The following is an 18349-nucleotide window of genomic DNA, read 5'->3' on the forward strand; positions in this document are numbered from 1 at the left end:
TCGCCTGTTATTGCATTTTGCGTAAAACTTGCGGCGACCAAAAAATGTAATTTTGGCGTTTGGAATTTTTTTGCCACTACGCCATTTACCAATCAGATTAATTGATTTTATATTTTGATAGATCGGGCATTTCTGAACGCGGCGATACCAAATATGTGTATATTTATTTATTTTTTAACCCTTTAATTTTCAATGGGGGGAAAGGGGGGTGATTTGAACTTTTAGGGTTTTTTTTGTTTTTTTTTCAATTTTTTAAAATTTTTGTTTTACTTTTTTATTTTATTTTACTAGTCCCCCTAGGGGGCTATAGCGATCAGCAATCCGATTGCTGATCGCTATCTGCTGATCACAGCTATATCGCTGTAAACAGCAGAAATAGTCACTTTCTTTTTTCCTCTGCTCCGTGCCGAGGAAGAATGAAAGTGAAACTTCATAGCATCAGGCGTCATCACATGACCCTGTGCTACGATGGCAACCACCGAACGTCACGTGATCACTCACGTGACGTCCGGAGGGGGCGGCGGTAAGTAAAAAACATGGCCGCGCGCATATAGATCTCACTGCCAGACTTTGGCAGCGAGATCTAAGGGGTTAATGTTCCGGGTGGAATGCGATTCCACTCGGAACATGTAGGCACACATGTCAGCTGTTGAAAACAGCTGATATGTGTGCCGATCCACACCGCCTGCCTGCGGCAGGGGGCGGGGCTTACCGGGACACGATCCATGACGGAAAGATCCGTCCATGGTCGTGAAGGGGTTAATTAGGGTCTAAAGTTTTCATCTAATATTTTTGTGCATGTGGGAAGTACGGGGGGGGGGTGGTAGGATCTTTTTCTGCTCTTCTGCTCCTCCATTTGCCTCCAGTGTTTATATCACAGGTAGAGATGAGGAATCCTGCCAAGGATCGTGTCACTTAAGGATCTCTGAACCCACCTGAGATCGCCGATTGGATTGTCCTTCCTAAGCGATCCGATCGTCAATCCTAATTGAAACCATTAAATTCAATGGGAGGCAAAAGCGATGTGTTGTAAAATGGAATGGTGTAAGGGGGTTGTCAAAGAAGAAAATAAAAAAGGGATAAAGCAGTACATACTTACTGAACTGCTGCAGCGCTATGTCCGGGGATAAAAATTATCTCTAATGCATATTCACTGCTTCCCCACCCAACGATGTCTCTGATTGGCTGCCTTTACCCTCTGAGACAGTGTCTGTGATTAATTGGTTGGAATCAAAAACACTGTCTTTGTCCTTATACTGGTGATAAAAAAATAAATTGGCATACGATCCCCCTGTATTGATACCAGTACGGATTAAGCAAGGGATATAGGCTGCAGTCCCCAGCTGTGTGCTTATCTTGGCTGTGCATCAAAATAATAGGACCCGCTTGTGACGTAATCCACACTATGAGGTTCCATGATGATTCCAGCTAGATAGAATAAAATAAAATAGATAGAATATGACCTCCCGCTGTGAGCTTCAGGCAGAGAATGAATGAGTTGTGACATCACTCAGGTTAGTCAGGGTCACAGCTGGAGATTCCCACAGCCCTCCACCTGTGACCGCAGGTAACCTGACTTCAGGGGACTTAAATTAACTCACCTTAGAAGGTCCTCTGAGGTCAGGTTACATCCAGCTGTTACCACAGCTTACCTGAGCAATGTCACTACTCTTTGCTTTGGCTGTCATTCTTTGCCTGAAGTCCACAGTGGGCAGTAATTACTACATGACCACCCCCTGTCACTTCAGATGTAGCAGAGCTGGAATCATCATGGGACCTCATATGGATTACGTCGGACCTGGGTGTTTTGGGGGTTATTAAATTGTTTAAAGATGTTGTTTTTTAAGTATTTTATTTCAAATAAAGGATTTTTCAGTGTCTGTGTTTATTTATTTTCACTTACAGAGTAGCAATGGGGGTCTCATAGATGCCTACCATTACTAATCTAGGGCTGAGTGGCAGCTGTGGGCTCTATTAACCCCTTATTACCCTGATAAATACCACACTAGGGCAATCAGGAAGAGTCGGGTAAAGTGTCAGGCTTGTCATATCTAATGGATGTGACAATCCTGAACAGTTGCTAATTTTAGGCCAGGGGGCCCAATAAGCATGGGTCTACCAAGCCTGAGAATTCCAGCCCCCAGCTGTCGGGCTTTATCATGGCTGGGTATCAAAGTTGGAGGGTACTGCAAGCCATTTTTAAAAAAAATATTTAAATTATTAAAAGAAAAAGCCACATGTGGTTCCTCTTATTTTGAAACACAGTCAAGAAAAGCACACGGCTGGGCACTGCAGCCAGTAGCCGTGGGTCTATCTGTGCTGGTATCAATATATAGGGGAACTGCACGGCTTTTTTTAATTTGTTTTATACTAGCAGTATAATGCTGTCAGACAGGGCGGTGGTCTGACTGCAGCCAATCAGAGACTCCGGTCTCGCTGGCCATCACTAATCAGAGTGTGTTTAAGGCCTAGGCTTTCACATGGGTGGAAGGACCTATCTAGTCACATTAGGGAGTGCAGAGATCAGCCTCAGTTGACCCAGTTCCCCTCTACCTAGCGCCAGGGCCCTTGACTGTATAATTTTCCAGGTGTAACCAGTGTGTTGCAGCGCTTGCCGGGAATCCCCTCTACGCTTTACAAGACACTGGTAGTCACTGCCTGACTCCAGGGCACCCACAGCTAACATCGGTGAAAGACCGTGGGTGTGGGAGGTGAGTATAAGAGGACAACATCATTTAAGAAGGGGTTATACAAGTAGATAACAATACTCTAATACTATTGCAGGTAGCCTGAATTTTAGAATATGACCTTAATGAGTCAGATTTTATGAAATGTAAAAAACTAAGGTTGATTTTAATTTTGCCTTGGAGGCATACAACTTTTTTTGACGTGACTTTAGGATCAGCCGGCACAACCACCAATGTACTGTTTGCAGAGAATTGTTCTATAGAGACCTGTGGGTTCAGTTCTAGCATTAATTCCCTCTAGTGCTTCACTGCTACACAGGAGGGAAATAAATTAATTGCTGAACATACAGTACAAGAACTAGCGTGACATTTTATTGAAAGAAGAATTTCCAAACACAAAACTCATCTTTAATCTGTAACATTCATTTATAATTATGTGTATTCATTCCCGTGACACTTCTAAGTAAATGGTGCTTACAGCTCAGAGTTTAATAGTAAAAATACATTAGCATTTGGAAAACACCCCCTTGTTGTCCTCAGAGTAACTATGAAAAGCATCAATGAAAGACATCCACACTAATAACACAGGTGTATGATCTTTTGCATTAGGCATTTAGCAGCTGTGTTCCATGCACATCAGGAATTTTCATTTATTCAGCTCCTTTAAAAATAATTAACAGTGAAAGAAGCAAGAGTAAGAAAAATATTTGTTTTGTTAGTAGAATAATTTGTCTTGGGAAGATGAAAGGTCTTTGTCCATTGAGGCTTACAGTTCTTTCTACAAGCTGTGGGGAATATCCCATCCCAGACAAAGATTTTACAGACCACCATGTGTCCTCTGTCCTTCTCTGGTGCCAGACTCCCTAATATTCCTTCAGAATCGGCTGAAGAAACCGGTAAAAAATATAGTGAAGTAGAACATAGCCAATATGTGCTGATGAGATGTCCTTCTGTCTCAGGATGTCAAAGTGTCCGGCATCGGACAACATCTTTAGGCAGACTAAAGCCCCCATCACACATAGCAAGATCGCTAGCGAGATCACTGAAACGTCACAGGTTTTGTGACGTATCAGCGACCTTGCCAGTAATATCGCTGTGTGTGACAAGCAGCAGCGAGCGGGCCCCTGCTGCGAGGTCGCTGATCATGACAAAACGATCAGGACCATTTTTTGCTCGTTTGTCTCCTGCTGTACAGCATGCATCGGCGTGATTGACGGCGGGAGACCAACGAGCGCTGGTTCTGAGTGTGCAGGGAGTTGTTGTTACACAGGTCATGGTGGCTGATGGCTGGTCGCTGTGGAGATCTACCTGATTGACAGCGACCATGTAGCGACATTCCAACGATCCCTGCCAAGTGGGATCGCTGGTGCGTTGCTATGTGTAACAGGACCCTAAGGACCATTGTAGGTCAGAAATGCAAATGCACAATACATTTTAGATTATTGTTTGTCCCATGTCTGTTTTTTCTTTTGGGTATATTATCTGTTTTACATATATATATATATATATATATATATATATATATACATACAGTGTGTATATTACTATTCTCAATGGAATAAATTATTATTTTTGGTTAGATGTGACATAGTTTTAAATATGTATCTCAACCCTTTGTCTATGTCACCCTTGATTTAAAGTTAGTTGTGCCTATTTACCAACATCATCTTTGGCCAATCAATCCCAGTGAGCTCTTTAATTTGTCTGCTTGCCCATCCTGAGAATTCCGAACTATGTTGACCCAGAATCTTGGAACTACAGCACCTATGTACTGTTCTTTTTGTAACGAAAGAGTCACATATTGTTATAGGAGATGCCATTAGTTCTTTTTTTTAGATCTCAGTTTCTAATATACCCAAAGCAAGCCTTAACCACGAAAAGAAATGTACAGTACAGCCACAGTATTGGTTGTAAAAAGCTGTAGGACTTGAAAGTAGAAGTATAATGCCTATCTGGTCTTCATTAGCCTTGGTAAAATGGAGGCCCTGGTATGTCCTACATATTTCCATTTGCATAAGTGAAACACCCTTCTCCTTTCATGTATTTATTTTCAGAGAATAAACATATCCTGATTCTTGGTAGCTCAATTTCCTTGGATTTGCCCTAATTTTATCCAGAATCTATTTGCCAGACCCAAGGAGTATTACTATTTAGACAAATGCTCCATGCCTGAGGGAGTGGATGTTCTATCTCTGTACATTTTTAATGTTTAGAGTAAAAATTAATAGTTTTTGTTTCTCTTCAATATATACTGTGTATTTATACATATACTTATATCTATATGCCAAGATATGCCACTTCTGAAGTTAAGAATATTTTACTTGTATGCCAAGATATACATGCAAAAAAAAAAAATAGAACGGCCCCACTTCTATAGTAGAAAGAATGGATGCCAGGTTGCTAAAGCAACTATCCAGATATTGCCATAGATAAAAAGAGAAAAACAGAGGCAGTATACTTGCAGCAAAATAAAGGACCTTAATAGCCCAGTGGCAACGTTTTGGTTTTTCAAGCCAGTTGTATGTATTGCCAAATTCTCTGAAATGCCATTGGAGATGGCTTTTAGTAGAGAAATGAACAGGAAACAGCTCTGGTGGACATTACTGTATTGAGCGTGCCAATTGCCAAAGGGTTTGCTACTAGGTACTAAGCATGCAGGGTGCCCAAACTTTTGCCTCAGACCAATTTTCTTTTTTGGTAATTTAAAAATGTACAAGATGACATTTTTTTTTCCCCCTAAAATATAAAGGAAATGTATCATCTTTAACTTTATGCCTTTTAGAAATCATTTCATCTTCAGCTTCCTTAACTGTTCACAATAACAGTAAATTTGACCAGAGGTGCCGAAACTTTGGCATTCCACTGTATATAAGATTATCTCAGAACAGGGGCATTATTTTAAACACATCCAACTGTGGAAATTATTTTTATTCCAGGATCTATTGATTAGCATCAACTTTAATATTAACCCTGCTTGTAGGAAAAGCCCTTTAAAACACTGATCCCAAGGTATTTACCTAGAGTCAATATTTAGAGATTTTGTGTTAGAATAGCCATGATACTAAAACAGTGTAGAACTATGTGGTCCCCTTGTAGCGTGGCGCATGATGGTTGTTGTGGGCAAGGTCTGCAACATGACACAGGGGGTTTTGGCTGGGTGTGTTTGCATGTGCTAGGGAGGTGGTACAGTTATGCAAGCCGCATGTTACCACTACCTCCAGCTGGCCAGGACCAGGTGATAACTAGTTCATCGCAAGAGACCACCATTTGTTTAATAACATTGCTTTACTTAGCAGCAGTTTGATGACAACTATGTACATAAGATAAGCGGGTACATGTCTTCTTGTAAGATTCATTTATACAGAACATTTTTATTCACCGTTTCTTAACTTCTTCCATTTCACCTGTTCCATCATCCACTCATCTATTTTGTTCCATGACAATCCAGCCTAGCACCACAGTTGACAGTTGAGTCCATGAAAGTCATACTTTCTTCTCATGGTTCTATATCTTCTGCCTTTTAAAGGGATAATTTGCCAGTATGGCCAAACCTAGCTTGCATCTTGCTGACGCTTAAGTAACTCCTGCCCAGGGCACTCACTTTTTCTTATGTTCTGTTCCATCCTAGCCCATTACCCGTAAGAGTTGTAAATTACATGGTCATACTTTTAGGCTTCTTGTCTCAAGACTCATTTCCACTCGATCACTCAACTCTTCAATAAATTTTCTGACCTGTCTCTCATAGATCGCTCTGTAAAGCCCTGTGCACACTAGAAAACAGATTTTTCTCAAGAAAGTTATTGAGTCTGAAAGATTAGCGCATTTGCGTTCAAAAAGCGCACCAATAACGCACCTGCGTTTTTACTGCATTTTGTGCATTTTTGATGCGTTATTTCCCGCAGGTTGGTCCCTGCATTTTTTTACCATTATCTATGGCAAAAAACGAAGGTACCTGCAGAAAAGAAGTGACATGCTCATTCTTTTTCTCAAGAAATTCTGCAGGAAGAATGTTCTTGAGAATAAATACAAGAGTGCGCGCAGCTAATTTTTTTTCCCATAGGTTTTGCTGGGAAATGTCAGCAGAAAAATTACAACCATTTTCTCAACAAATTTCTGCAGCAAAAACGCAAAAAGAAATGCGGGTAAAACGCAGTGTTCGCACAGGGCCTAACTCTGTCACTTTCCTCCAGATGCTCCAGATCTCACTATGCTTGGCTCTGGTCTCCTCTCACTACATGGACACCCACTCCTTGCAGCTCTGCTGACTAATTAGACCTCTATCTGTCCCATGCTAGACTCTATCTGGGGCTTAAGAACAGAGACAAGGGACAGTTTCCTTGTCTCTGTTCTTAAGCCCCTCTACTCTTGGTCAATCCCAAACATTAACTCTATCAATATGCACTTACTACCTATTACTGGGCAGAACACGGCTTCATCAAGTGGCAGGGCAAAAATAAATCACATCCCAATTCACATTACCAACACTTACCACATTTTACAATACACTTTACAACAACAACACTGGTGTCTTCAAGAGGGAAAATAACAATATGTCCATCTTCTTATATTTCCCCCTTCTTTAATAATGGTCATACTCGATCATCTGGATACCTGGAAGACACCAATACACTATACCACACATAGCATAACATTTTATTCAACAATAATGTATTTGTCTTTTCTTCTGTGGTATATATATATACATATATATATATATATATATATATATATATATATATATATATATGTGGTCCTACTTAGTTAGGATGCTGAAACCAAAATCAATAAAGTCCATTGTTTTTAACCTAGTAACAGTCCATTTGGTTAATTTGTCCATCAGACCAAGAATCTTTAAGACCCATTCGACCACATTCCTAAATAGTACAGTCCATCCCTGTAAGAGTAACCCATCATATCGAGGGCACAGTTCATCGTTCTCCATCAATTCATAGAATAGGGACATAGTCCTTTATCCTCCTATCAAAATTTTGAGGAGAGCATAGTCTTTTTAGCTCCACTTCTGTCCACCCGACTAGCTTATAATTCCTTAGGAGCAAAGTGCATTTTGGATTAAATACAGTTTTTAGCAAAGGGTGTGCATCCCTCTTGCAGCTGCAGTGTCCCTCAATACAAAAGGGAGATGCGCAATGTGCTCAACAAAACTTGTCAGGGGAATTCTTAAGTAATTTATGCTATATACAGTGGGGAGTCCCGGATATGTGGTCTTAGACCCACTGAACTATGGCCTTCAGGGACTTCAAACTGTCCTGCTTGATGGGTGCAACAAGCACAACGAGGCCTCCTTAGCATTCGACTCCATTTTCTCTCCCTTGTCCTTGGCCAGCTGCACTAAGACCCAGGTTTTCTTGACCTCCACTCTCCGCGCATACATGGCCAAATAAGCAATCTGATCCACACACACTACAGCTGGGTTGTCGGCGTCCTCCGACAGTTATGTGGTCCTCATCTCCGAGGAGCAACTATGGAAAATCAAGGCAGTCTCCCTGCCCTCATTCTTCAGATGGTCCTCTGGGCTTGGGGGTGTCAGGGGCTGCACTTCCACACACATTAACTCTATTGATAACTACTCATGCTGAACAGAACACAGCTTTATCACTAGAGTTGAGCGCGGTTCGTGGTTCTCCAGTTCTAAGCTCGAGTGATTTTTGGGGCTGTTCGAGATCGAACTAGAACTCGAGCTTTTTGCAAAAGCTCGATAGTTCTAGATACGTTCGAGAACGGTTCTAGCAGCAAAAAGCAGGGCTTTTTACAGCTACAGTGAGCAGGAGCCATCGCTGGCAGCCTGCCACAAGCTGGTAACCAAGATAAACATTGGGTATCCAAGCAAAGCGCTTTGGTTAGTAACCCGATGTTTATCTTAGTTACGTGCAGGAAGCCCACACTTCCCGCTCAGCTCACTCCGCCCCCTCCTGCCCGCGGCATGTACACATATACACACACACACGTACACATATATACACACACACACACACACACACACACACACATCTCCCTCCCCCCCCGCTCGGCTTACCTGCGGTGATGAAGTCCCGCCATCCCGACCTCAGCGCTGTCACTGTCCTCCATGGCCGCCGCTTGTCACATCACCTCTCGCTTCCGACCCGAGACGTCACGGACCTCTCGTGAGACTTGATGTGAAGGCGCCGGTCATTGACCTCAGTGACAGGGGCTGTCGGCAGTGCTGGAGATCAGCGCAGGTAATGTACCTCGCTGACAGCAGCACTTGTCATGCCCTGCAGTGACCTGGGCTGACCCATTGATGTTAGCTCAGGTCACTGCATTGCTCTCCCAGTCAATGGGGAACATCCTGCTCTTCATTGACTGGGACAGTGTGGATCGTCATGGCAACCCCTTGGATTACACCAGACCTGGATTTGTTTTTCATTCTAATAAATTGGTTAAAGAGGGAATGTTTTGGGGAGTGTTTTTTCAAATAAAAATGTGGTTGTCGTCTATTTTTTTTTTATTACTGACTGGGTTGGTGATGTCGGGTATCTGATAGACGCCTGACCTCACCAACCCCAGGGCTTGATGCCAGGTGACATTACACATCTGGTATTAACCCCATATATTACCCCGTTTGCCACCGCACCAGGGCGCGGGATGAGCTGGGGCGAAGCACCAGGATTGGCACATCTAACGGATGCGCCACTTCTGGGGCGGCTGCGGCCTGCTATTTTTAGGCTGGGGAGAGTCCAATAACCATGGACCTCCCTAGTCTGAGAATATCAGGCCCCAGCTGTCTGCTTTACCTTGGCTGGTAATCCAATTTTGGGGGACCCCTACGTGTTTTTTTTTAATTATTTATTTAATTTAAAATAACAGCGTGGGGTGCCCTCAGTTTTGGATTACCAGCCAAGGTGAGGTTGCCAGCTGTGGTCTGCAGGCTGCAGCCGTCTGCTTTACCCTAGCTGGCTACAAAACTAGGGGGAACCCTACGTCATTTTTTTTTCATTTTTTTGGCTAAATACAAAGCGAAGCACCCCTTAGTGCCACATGAAAGGCACCAAAGGGTGCTCCACTTTTTTCTCCACTTTTTTCTCCACTTGAGAAAAAATGGAGAAAAAGTGGAGAAAAAGTGGAGAAAAAAATGGAGAAAAAATGGAGAAACAGTGGAGAAACAGTGGAGAAAAAGTGGAGAAAAAGTGGAGAAAAAGTGGAGAAAAAATGGAGAAACAGTGGAGAAAAAGTGGAGAAAAAGTGCAGAAAAAAATGGAGAAACAGTGGAGAAAAAGTGGAGAATAAATGGAGAAAAAGTGGAGAAAAAGTGGAGAAAAAAATGGAGAAAAAGTGGAGAAAAAGTGGAGAAACAGTGGAGAAAAAGTGGAGAATAAATGGAGAAAAAGTGGAGAATTTTTTTCTCCACTTTTTCTCCACCTTTTCTCCATTTTTTCTCCACTTTTTCTCCACTTATTCTCCACTTTTTCTCCACTTTTTCTCCATTTTTTTCTCCACTTTTTCTCCACTTTTTCTCCACTTTTTCTCCACTTTTTCTCCACTTTTTCTCCACTTTTCCTCCATTTTTTTCTCCACTTTTTCTCCACTTTTTCTCCACTTTTTCTCCACTTTTTCTCCACTTTTTCTCCACTTATTCTCCACTTTTTCTCCACTTTTTCTCCACTTTTTCTCCACTTTTTCTCCACTTTTTCTCCACTTATTCTCCACTTTTTCTCCACTTTTTTCTCCACTTTTTCTCCACTTTTTGGAGAAAAAGTGGAGAAAAAGTGGAGAAAGAGTGGAGAAAAAGTGGATAATAAATGGGGAAAAAGTGGAGAAAAAGTGGAGAAAAAGTGGAGAAAAAGTGGAGAAAAAGTGGAGAAAAAGTGGAGAATAAATGGGGAAAAAGTGGAGAAAAAGTGGAGAAAAAGTGGAGAAAAAGTGGAGGATAAGTGGAGAAAAAGTGGAGAAAAGGTGGAGAAAAAGTGGAGAAAAAGTGGAGAAAAGGTGGAGAAAAAGTGGAGAAAAAGTGGAGAATAAGTGGAGAAAAAAATGGAAAAAAAGTGGAGAAAAAGTGGAGAATAAGTGGAGAAAAGTGGAGAAAAAGTGGAGAAAAAGTGGAGAAAAGGTGGAGAAAAAGTGGAGAAAAAGTGGAGAATAAGTGGAGAAAAAGTGGAGAAAAAGTGGAGAAAAAGTGGAGAAAAGGTGGAGAAAAAGTGGAGAAAAAGTGGAGAAAAAGTGGAGAAAAAAATGGAGAAAAAGTGGAGAAAAAGTGGAGAAAAAGTGGAGAAAAAAATGGAGAAAAAGTGGAGAAAAAGTGGAGAAAAAGTGGAGAAAAAAATGGAGAAAAAGTGGAGAAAAAGTGGAGAATAAGTGGAGAATAAGTGAAGAAAAAGTGGAGAATAAGTGGAGAATAAGTGAAGAAAAAGTGGAGAAAAAGTGGAGAAAAAGTGGAGAAAAGGTGGAGAAAAAGTGGAGAAAAAAATGGAGAAAAAGTGGAGAAAAAGTGGAGAAAAAGTGGAGAAAAAAATGGAGAAAAAGTGGAGAAAAAGTGGAGAAAAAGTGGAGAAAAAAATGGAGAAAAAGTGGAGAAAAAGTGGAGAAAAAGTGGAGAAAAAGTGGAGAAAAAGTGGAGAAAAAGTGGAGAAAAAAATTCTCCACTTTTTCTCCATTTATTCTCCACTTTTTCTCCACTGTTTCTCCACTTTTTCTCCATTTTTTTCTCCACTTTTTCTCCATTTATTCTCCACTTTTTCTCCACTGTTTCTCCATTTTTTTCTCTACTTTTTCTCCACTTTTTCTCCACTGTTTCTCCATTTTTTCTCCACTTTTTCTCCACTTATTCTCCACTTATTCTCCACTTTTTCTCCACTTTTTCTCCACTTTTTCTCCACTTTTTCTCCACTTATTCTCCACTTATTCTCCACTTTTTCTCCACTTTTTCTCCACTTTTTCTCCGTTCTTTTTCTATGGTCGGTCTACCCATTAGCTCTGCCATGCATACTGTAGCTCTACACCTACTGCACATGTTACTTTATGATTGACATCTCTTTTGTACCAGAGCTGTCTAAGCCTACTCTGACCCCATATTTGTCATTACTATATTGTCCTTGTACTGTATTATGACATTTGTATCATGTGTTTCATTTCTTGCTGTGTTGCAATTTTTTTGCTGCATCCCAATTGTACCTCTACATTGTTCGAGTTTATGTTATTGTTCCCTCACTCTTATGTGATACTGATTATTGTCATTTTTCATGATTACATGCAGATAAGTCCAATCTGACGAAGGCTCAGGCCGAAACGTCATTTGTAACTTGTTTTGGACAAAAACATATATGCTTATGAAAAAAAAATTTCTTAATACGGACCAATAAAGAGTGATTTTGCATTACTATCCATTGTGACTTACTGACTTAGTCTGGGAGATATAGAGTGCCGAGGTTACTCACTAATTTTATCTATTATTACCTCTGAGCACCTATATACCAGTGAGCAGAGCTTCCTCTACAGTAGTTCTCCTGATTAGGCATGCCCTTACCTCATGAGCAGGGCATTGCAGCTTTGGTAGCAACCATTACGACATGGACTCTGCTGCTGTGGACCCGGGGAGAGTGAGTGTAGATTCATTGCACCCACACTCCTCACATGAAGGGTCCGCACTCCTAGAAAATGGGGGATACGTTCCCTGAGTGTCTCCCCCCCATATTCTAGACGGTCCAGAGTCGTCGTTGGACCCCTTTATTTTTTTTCTTACAATAAATTGGTGAAAGAGGAAATGTTTTGGGGACTGTTTTTTCAAATAAATTTCTTTTGTCGATTTTTTGTTTTTGTTAGTACTGACAGTTTATGATGTTGGGTATCTAATAGACGCCATGACATCACAAACTGCTGGGCTTGATCTCAGGTGACTTTACAGCTAGTATCAACCCGATTTATTACCCCGTTTGCCACTGCACCAGGGCACGGGATGAGCTGGGGTGAAGCGCCAGGATTGGCGCATCTAGTGGATGCGCCACGTCTGGGGTGCCTGCGGCCTGCTATTTTTAGGCTGTGAAGGCCCAATAACTATGGACCTTCCCACCCTGAGAATACCAGACCACAGCTGTCCGCTTTACCTTGGCTGGTGATCCAATTTGGGGGGGACCCTACTTTTATTGTGTAATTATTAATATTTATAAAATAATTATAAAAAAGAGCCTGAGGGGACCTCCACATTGGATCCCCAACCACGGTAAAGCTGCCAGCTGTGGTTTTCAGGCTACAGCTGTCTGCTGTACCCTAGCTGGCTATCAAAAATGGGGGACCCAATGTCATTTTTTTTTTTTAACTATTTTTTAAATAGAAAAAATTAATGGGCTTCCCTGTATTTTGATTGACAACCAAGGTAACGGCAGGCAGATGGGGGTGGCAACCCATAGCTGTCTGCTTTATCTGCGCTGAGAATCAAAAATACCGCGGAGCGCTACGTCATTTTTTTAAAGATTTATTTTTACAGCACTGTGATGTCCAGCAATCAAAATACAGGGAAGCCCATTTTATTTTTAGTTATTTAAATAAATAATTAAAAAAAATATATATGGGCTCCCGCTGCATTTTTTGTATTGCTAGCTAAGGGTAATCCAAGCAGCTACTGGCTGCTAACCCCCACTGCTTGGTGTTACCTTCACTGGCAATGTAAAATCCAGGGAAGCATTTTTTATTTTTTTTGCCAAAAAACTACAAAAAAAGGACGTGAGCTTCGCCATATTTTTGTATGCTAGCCAGGTATAGCAGGCAGGTGCTGGAAGAGTTGGATACAGCGCCAGAAGATGGCGCTTCTATGAAAATGCCATTTTCTGAGGCGGCTGCAGACTGCAATTCTCAGCAGTGGGGCCCAGAAAGCTCAGGCCAACCTGTGGTGCGGATTCCAATCCCCAGCTGCCTAGTTGTACCTGGCTGGACACAAAAATGGGGCAAAGCCTACGTCATTTGTTTTCTAATTATTTCATGAAATTCATGAAATAATAAAAAAAGGGCTTCCCTTTATTTTTGGTTCCCAGCCGGGTACAAATAGGCAACTGGGGATTGGGGGCAGCCGTACCTGCCTGCTGTACCTGGCTAGCATACAAAAATATGGCGAAGCCCACATAATTTTTTCAGGGGGCAAAAAACTTCTGCATACAGTCCTGGATGGAGTATGCTGAGCCTTGTAGTTCTGCAGCTGCTGTCTGTCTGTATGGAGAAGAGCAGACAGCAGCTGCAGAACTACAAGGCTCAGCATACTCCATCCAGGACTGTATGCAGAAGTTTTTTGCCCACCAAAAAAATGACGTGGGCTTCGCCATATTTTTGTATGCTAGCCAGGTACAGCTGGCAGCCACGGGCTGCCTCCAACCCCCAGTTGCCTATTTGTACCCGGCTGGGAACCAAAAATATAGGGAAGCCCGTTTTTTTTAATTATTTCACTTATTTCATGAAATAATTAAAAAACAAATGACGTGGGCTTCGCCCCATTTTTGTGTCCAGCCGTGTACAACTAGGCAGCTGGGGATTGGAATCCGCAGCACAGGTTAGCCCGAGGTTTGTGGGCGCCTCTGCTGCGGATTTCAGTCAGCAGCCGTCCCAGAAAATGGCGCTCTCATAGAAGCGCCATCATCTGGCGCTGTATCCAACTCTTCCAACAGCCCTGGAGCCGGGTGGCTTGTTGGGTAATCATGAGTTAATACTGGCTTTGTTTTACCAGCCAGTATTAAGCCAGAGATTCTTAATGTCAAGCACGTTTGACCCGGCCATTAAGAATCTCCAATAAAGGGTTAAAAAAAAGACACCACACAGAGAAAAAATACTTTAATAGAAATAAATACACAGACACATTAGAGACTCCATCTTTATTACCCCCTGTCAGCCCTCCACGATCCTGCTCTTCTGTCTTCTTTCTTTCTAGTGTAGTAGTAGTGACGATTGTAGTGAGGATGAGATTCACCAGCTCATCACTTGGGGCTGGGGAACCTCCATCCTCACTACAATCATCACTAGTGTAGTAGTAGTGACGATTGTAGTGAGGATGAGGTGCACCAGCTCATCACTTGGGGCTGGGGAACCTCCATCCTCACTACAATCATCACTACAATCGGGAAGCAGCATGCAGCCATCACTCCGTGAGTGATCAGTGCTGGCTGCTAGCGGTAACGCTGACAGACGCGTTACCATAGCAACGGTGCTCTCGGAGCCGCGGTTAGCGGTGATGTCACCGCTAACTGCGTTGCTATGGCAACGGTGATCTCCGTTAATGACCGGCTGTGTCAGCCGGTCCCTAACGGAATGGGGAGTCGACCGTGTGCTAGAGCATGTCGCTGGTACACGGCGATACACATATGTGCACCGTGTACCGGAGAGATGCACTCGCAGGTCCTACATGACGTGTCATAGTCATGTGACCAGTCTGTAGCCAATGAAATAATAGCCACGTGACTGGTCACATGGCTATTTTGACGTCACGATAGGTCCTGCATCTCTGCTGGCAGTGCAGGTCACCGGGAGGATTCAGCGATCATCAAATGGAATAGCGGCAGGAGACAGAGTGCAGAAGGGATCGCGAGGACCGGTAAGTGTTATGGCAATGTTTATTAACTGTTTGTGTACATTTATCATGCATTTTTATGTGTTTGTGATTGCCTCCCATTCTAGCCTATACGTTCGAGTTCGGTTCGTCGAACGTTCGACGAACCGAACTCGAACGGGACCCCCGTTCGGCGAACCGGCCTCGAGCCGAACCGGGACCAGTTCGCTCATCTCTATTTATCACATGGCAGTGCAAAACATTATAATATATCACATCACAATTCACATTAACAAAACTTATCACATTTTACATTACATATTACTACGAGGATAACACTGGTGTTTTCAATGGGGAACATGGAAATATGTACATCTCCTTACACGCTATATCGGTATAAAGTATATACTGTATGTGTGTTCATAACAGTTAAGGTCAGAGACAGAAAAATGCTCTTGTGCAAGCACAATATATGGGCCCTTTGCAGTCCAATAGCTCATCATAAGGTACAATGTTCCCTGCGTTGGTAGTGCAAATGGCCCCCTTACCTCTAATTTGTATCTATTTATAATTTTCCCAATTTAGTTGACCACAATTATATTTGTGATTTTAACAGATTTATTATATAGATTATTTAATAATAACTACTTAAAGTCAAACTGTCTGCTGATGCATCCTGCCCAATCCATTTACACCGTGTATCAGACACTGGATGTGTGATTTCTGCTAGGTAGGTTTTACTCTAAAAAGCTGAGGCATTTCAGAGAAAAATATTCTTTTAATCGTCGCTGGAGTCCGAGCCATGCTTTAGAATAGTGGGACAGATGGATTCCCGGCGGCTTCTCTCCACCTGCCGTCCTTGACCGACATGTCTCTCCATATATAAAAACAAAGAGTCTGGTACTGCGCTAAAGGACTTCAGGTTCTGTAGGCACTACTGAATGTAATCTGGACCAGGGATTGGAAGCCCAATATAGTGCAACAGCAGTAGTGCTCAACCCGTAAGGAGGATGGCAACATAAAATCCAGTTTTGTAGAAAGAAAATGGTGTCACTCACCAATGTGTTAAAATGTTCTTTATTCCTTATTCCATTAAAACAAGTGGGTGATGGATGCAGGTCACGTCGGGATGACTGCCTTTTCGAGCGTGATCATGCTTCAACAGGTCCTGACCATTCTTGTGATTGACAGCACTCACTCCTAGAGCAAATGCTGACTGGTAGGTGTGCACATGAGCACTAGCAGTGGCTGTGCCAACCGCATGTGCACACAATCGCTGAGCACATTCTCCTTCTCGGTTCCTTTTTGCTGATGTCACTCATACACCAGGGGCAGTATTTGTTCTATGAGTGAGCGCTGTCCATAACAAGCTAGAATCCAGTTCATGGACAGCCCTTGGGTGTATGAAAGCCTCTTCATTTGCATATAGATTAAACCTTATTTTAACAAGCACTGTACCAATAACAGGTGCACTGCTAGTATTGCTTTTATAGAGGTAAAGTAACCTATATCATTGTATAATCTAAAAAGCATTTTTGGGTTGACAAACCCAGTATAATGTATCACTCAATCCATTTATGTTGTAAAATGTAATGAATGTGTACAGCACTAAAAACAGAAACCTTGGAGGCACTATGGACCTTGGTTAGTCTATGAAGCTTTTGAAAGCAGAATTGCTAATTTGAGAAATTTAGAAATATTTTGAAAACATAGGCTTTTGGACTCTTGACATTTTTTTTTTGCATATCTGGAAGTATATGTTAAAGGGGTATTTACAGAAACCCAGAAACTGATGTTATCCCCTATCCTGCGATCAGACACCCATCAATCCTGAGAAACTGGCTTTAGAGAAGCCGGTATTCATTCTCTTTGTGACCGCTACAAATAGCTAAATGCTGTCCTTGACTTTCACTGGCAGTCTCATAGACAGTGAATCGAGTGAAGCTTGAGCGTGCGCACCTCAGCTCATTTTAAGACTATTACTGGTCCAGGGTCTTGGCATCCTGAGCCTTGGAAATATCCTGGGATCCAAACTACTTGTTGAGCTCCAAAATATCACTTCTATTCTTATATAAATATATATAAATTCTTATATATTCTTAGATAAAGAATCACTTTTGATTGTGGACATAACCCTAAGAGAACCAGTCGTACATGACAGTTGCCCTTTGTTGTTTTTTTACCTAGTGTAAATACTGCTCTCACCCTGACTCTAACATTGTTTTTCCTCTGTTCCTGCTCGTCACTATTCCTGAGGTATCATCTCTTCTTCCCTGTATGTAATCCAAGTCTTTTTAGCCAAATTCGCATGCTCTGATCTGAAGAAACGTCATTGTGGAGGGAGGGAAAGAAGATGAGCTCACCTATTATGAATCTACTGTGTTATCGTGTCTGTGATAATAATGAGACAACTGAAAAGTCTTGTATTAGACCTAGTGGCCAAAAGACATATGATACAAGTTTTATTTATTTTTATACAGTGAGATTGAAAATTGAAAAAAAACCATGAAAAATAAATGAAATAAATATAACATAAAAACCTGAAGATTAGGATATTTTCTGAAAACTTTTAATTTTTGATCCCATTGTGCGTGTCGATATTTATTCAATAAATTGTACATTTACACACACAATAGCTGTAATATTACCTTTCTGTCAGTGCTAATAAAGAATATTCTTTTTTATAGTACTGATGGGCACTCATCTTCCATAGATTTACCTGCTGGAGTTAATATAGAGGCTAATTGCTATTACATCGGGACAATATACAAGAAGAGCTGGAGCATGTGACAGCTAGCCGCCTTTGATGTTGTACGCTCAGATGAGCTTTGTTTATGCAACAAAAAGAGTTGAGGAACTCTGGGATTCTGGCAGAAGAACTTGTAGATATTTACTGGCGACAGTCTGCAGCCATTCCTTTCACTTGGAGCATGTGCTGATGGATTAAAACAGAAAACAGCCACTAAAGAGTCAGTTGCCTTAATCAAAGACAGCTCGGCTCAGGACTGCAGCCTCTATACTGAAAAGACATGTCCAGATTAACTCAAGACCTAGCTTAGCCCATGTCTCTTCGAGGAAAAGGCATTATTCCATTGTCCCGTAATGGCTTACTACAGCAAATTCATGTTATTTTTAATCCTTTAAATATTTTTGTGTCTGAACA

General features: G+C 41.8%; 1 protein-coding gene across 1 annotated transcript in view; it reads left to right on the forward strand.

The window, feature by feature from the left end:
• SUGCT (succinyl-CoA:glutarate-CoA transferase) overlaps positions 1-18349 on the forward strand; it is a 1764969-nt gene that overhangs the window by 1434629 nt on the left and 311991 nt on the right. The gene's annotated exons all lie outside the window — the stretch shown is intronic.

This window comes from Anomaloglossus baeobatrachus, chromosome 6 (genome assembly GCF_048569485.1).
Source record: "Anomaloglossus baeobatrachus isolate aAnoBae1 chromosome 6, aAnoBae1.hap1, whole genome shotgun sequence".
NCBI lineage: Eukaryota > Metazoa > Chordata > Amphibia > Anura > Aromobatidae > Anomaloglossus > Anomaloglossus baeobatrachus.